Source organism: Hyalella azteca, unplaced genomic scaffold (assembly GCF_000764305.2).
Source record: "Hyalella azteca isolate HAZT.00-mixed unplaced genomic scaffold, Hazt_2.0.2 contig105, whole genome shotgun sequence".
Taxonomy (NCBI): domain Eukaryota; kingdom Metazoa; phylum Arthropoda; class Malacostraca; order Amphipoda; family Hyalellidae; genus Hyalella; species Hyalella azteca.
Genome location: NW_025930466.1, coordinates 38989 through 42991, shown reverse-complemented (window position 1 = coordinate 42991; position 4003 = coordinate 38989).

Below are 4003 nucleotides of genomic sequence, written 5' to 3'. Positions count from 1 at the left end.
AGGAGTCCTAGGTTAAGAGAGAACCATTTTAACATGAATTTAGCATTATAGGTAGTTTATTTTCTCATTTATTCCTTGAAGTGTGACAAACAAATAGGTCTTACATCATGCTCGTTTCCATTTGAATTAAAAATAAATGATGCGCATTTTGAATGTATGTGTGGCCTAAGCATTCGTGTGTATTTTTGAATGTATGGCCTAAGCATTCGTAAACATTGTGAGCTTGTGAAACGAGCTGTGTGTAGAGCAGGCCTATCTACAAAATTTCATGTTGGTCTAAATATTTTCTAAATGCAAATTAACTCACATTTACCTTCCATTGAAAAAACGGAAATTTTTATAAGATGTTTAACGTCGCAAATGGATTTTTGCCTAGAATCACACAACACATGTCTTAAATTGCTCAAGAGTCTCATCATGTTAATGATTTTTAGTTTCTTAAATTATATTAGTCGTAGCTATAAGGTAGTAGTAGCCTTCTTAAGATATTCTGTTTGAGCTTATATTTCATTGCAGGTGAACCGTTTTTCTTCACTGGTTGGTCAAAACATCTTAACAAGTGTTTCCCGAACTTTGTATGTTCGACTCTTTTTTTCTTTATCATAAAATTTATCATATCAAATATTTAAGTCCGCGCCTCCGCGGTTTAGTACTACGCTCTCGTCATACTCGTATTATCGTATAACGTATATGTTAAACTGTGACAGCAGCAAGAGATGAAGATCTTGAACTCGCCTCTCAGACTCTTGTAAAACCGTGTTATATTTTTGCAATATCGTAAGACGTAAGGTAGGCATTAGCATGAGCTAAACTACATGTGAAAATTGTGAATTAGGGAATAATGTTTAACTGCTGTTTCTAGGGCAAAATTTGAGCTTAGGCAGCTAGGCTATTCGCGAATCGTGATCGCGCGCTGGCGGCGCTGCGCGCGTGCCATCGCCGCCAAGAGTTCGCAACTTCGCGGTTCAAGAATGGCTTTCCACGGCTTGAGAAATAGGCTTACGGCTTGGAAATTCGTTATTTCGCGGCTCAAAAAATCCAGTCGCGGCTCACAGAGTAGATCTTTTCCTCCCCTGCTTCAGCAGAGAGAGCAGAAGTTTGCTTCTGTCCACCCACAGGTAAGACTAAGAACAGTATCAGAGTCAGATATTTCACCAGAGACAGAGAGAGCATGAGAGGTTGGCTTCTGCCCACTGCCCACAGGCTCACAGCCGCCACAGGTAAGAACCGCATCAGAATCAGACAGGTCTCCCAGTCCCAATGAATCAGAATAAGACAAAAACCCTTCAAAGTTTGCCCTCAATTCCATCATGTTGCATTTCCAGCCATTCTTTGTAGTTTAACTGTTCCTTATTTGCCAATTTGTCTACAGCAATCTGTCTAGAAGCTTGCTTCTCACATCTTACTAGGCTTGGAAAGTCATCAGGTTTGTTGATGTTTTGATTTTGAGAGTCCCCAAGTTTATTTGCACTACCTTCAAGCAGCCCTGTCATCGGTACCGACTCCGAAACGGGAGATTCAATCTCCGCCTCGGGGTCAGACGTCCCAGATGAAAGGCTACCTAGTTGTTCTCGTTTTTTTCCTACGTTTACTCCCACCCCGTCCCATATTTGAAAAAAGAATGAAATAACCACCTTAAGCAACAAGGTTCGAGATCGTTACTTACGAATTTGATGACCTCTTCTTACCGATCACGTTACCAGCAGATCTTTACTAACAATCGACACCAAAGATGTTTACGCGATGAACGCCGGCCATGGAATCAAAAACTTGCCTGAATTTGGCAGCGCTGGCGTTCAATTGATCCATCAATTTCAGCGGAGAATGTCATGTTTCCGGATTTGGATTTGAGGCGTGTTGACTCTGAAAAAATACATTCCGGAGTCAGGCCTTCAGAAAGTAAAAAATAGTGCTATTCACTGGAATTTCCACAAGGCATGAAATAATAATAATAAACACAAGTAGGGAGCATGAATTACTTCAACGCGCATAAATCCACTCGAAACAGTTCAGTAACATTTGTTACCATTGCTCAAAGCGCACTATCCATGGATGCATAAACTAAAGCAAGTTTCTTCGTTTCATAATATTTCTCATAAATATGCCGTCATGAATAACTTACGTGGGAATGCATTCATCTGCATCAGAGTCTCGCTCCATCAGAACAGCGCATTATTGTGAAGGAGGTTATTGGGAGACTATTTTTAGACAAAATGCCGAAATTAGATTATCTTCGGCAAAAGATTGATAAATTTTTCGCCACATTATTTGAATTTGGACACCGGCCGTGAGTCCGGTTACGAGACCGGCCGTAAATTTGTCCGAGACGTCACATTATTTAATGAGAGCGCAGCTATGCACCACCAATTTTGTGCACCAATAAGCCCTGAATCGAATGCCTTGGATCTCTCCAGACATCCACCAATCAGCCGTGAACCACTCGGCTTTGTCTTCCTCCGGCCTCGCATAGAACCTGCTGTGCACCACCAGGCCGCGGATCGAATCTGACTTCCGGGCATCATTAAATTACGTAATTTTATGTTCACCGCATCTGAGGTTAGGTTTCAGATAGCATAGTTCTGTTCCAAAATTTATCGTCCTTCGACAAGTGGCCGTTCGACCAAAGGCTGGTTCGACCCACGGGCCACGGCCTAGATATTGACGGCTTGAAGTGTTGAAGGCTACATTCCGGAAGGCAGGAATCATGATGGTCCATTACATCCAGGGCAGTGGTGGTCTTTGGCAGGCGACCCATTTAATGAGAGCGTAGCTATGCTGTGCACCACCAATTTTGTGCACCAATAAGCCCTGAATCGAATGCCTTGGATCTCTCCAGACATCCACCAATCAGCCGTGAGGCGTGAAGTCGTGAACCACTCGGCTTTGTCTCCCTCCGGCCTCGCATAGAACCTGCCGTGCACTCCCCCAAGAGTACTTAGATTTAAAGTCAGCTCATACAGACGCAAGAGCAAGTCAGAGTGCTACGCCATACATGATGTAACTCATAGTCTCATACACAATCGCTGATTGGTTTGAGCTTGTTGCCGGACTGCCCAAAGCAATGTGGGTGACGTGGGGGCCTTTTTGTGAGTTGTGACTCCCATTCTAAATACCATTTATGGTTACTTTCCTGCAAAAAGTTTAAGCAAGTAATTATTTATCTACTTTCAAATTAATGCCAAATGAACCTCCACTCAGCAAAACAGGAATTTTCCTACTTTTTTTCTAAAATCTTCAAAAAATCTAAAGCTCCAAGCCTCCAGTGCTGTCACTGCTTTGCATATTGCAGAGATGATAGTGGCAAACCAGAGATTTTTTAGAATCTGTTAATTTTTGTTTTCCTCATCTACTCAAATAACTTGATATTATGAACAATTTCTTATATAAGATAATGCTGGTATGCAAGATACTCATTATTCTACTGAGTACTTAATACTTATACAGTTATACAGGGATGACTGAAATAACTCAGCAGTCAGCATTGCCCAATACCAGCATAATTTTCATACTTCACCCCGTGTGCAAGCATGCTGCAGAGCAAATTAGCCAACATGATTACTTGCTGAAAGCCACAGGGACTAAATTCCTTCATGGATGTAAACCAGCGAGCCAATGACCTGCAAGCCGCCAAAACAATGGTCGTAACCCACACGCTAAACCCCAAAATATTTCTATTCCATGCAGCCTAACCTCTCCCCACTTTCGATAAAGAACGCCCTGCGCCACACTGCTACCTCTCCAGCCTGTCTGTTCTTCTGGAGGCTAAACCTCCACGCTTACCCCCTGCTCCCCCTCCTTTCGGTACCAGCTTGCGGAAGAAATTTAACCAAACCTAACCTAACCTAACCCCTTCGCGGTATCGCGGAAAGGTGGAGAGAATGGGGTAAGTGTGGAGGTAGAAGATGCTGGTGAGCGACTGAGCGTTAGGGCTGGGCTTACGCCTGCGAAGTGGGTAAGGTGATGCGACAGTCCGGTGCGGTCTGCGGACCCTGTGGCTTACGGC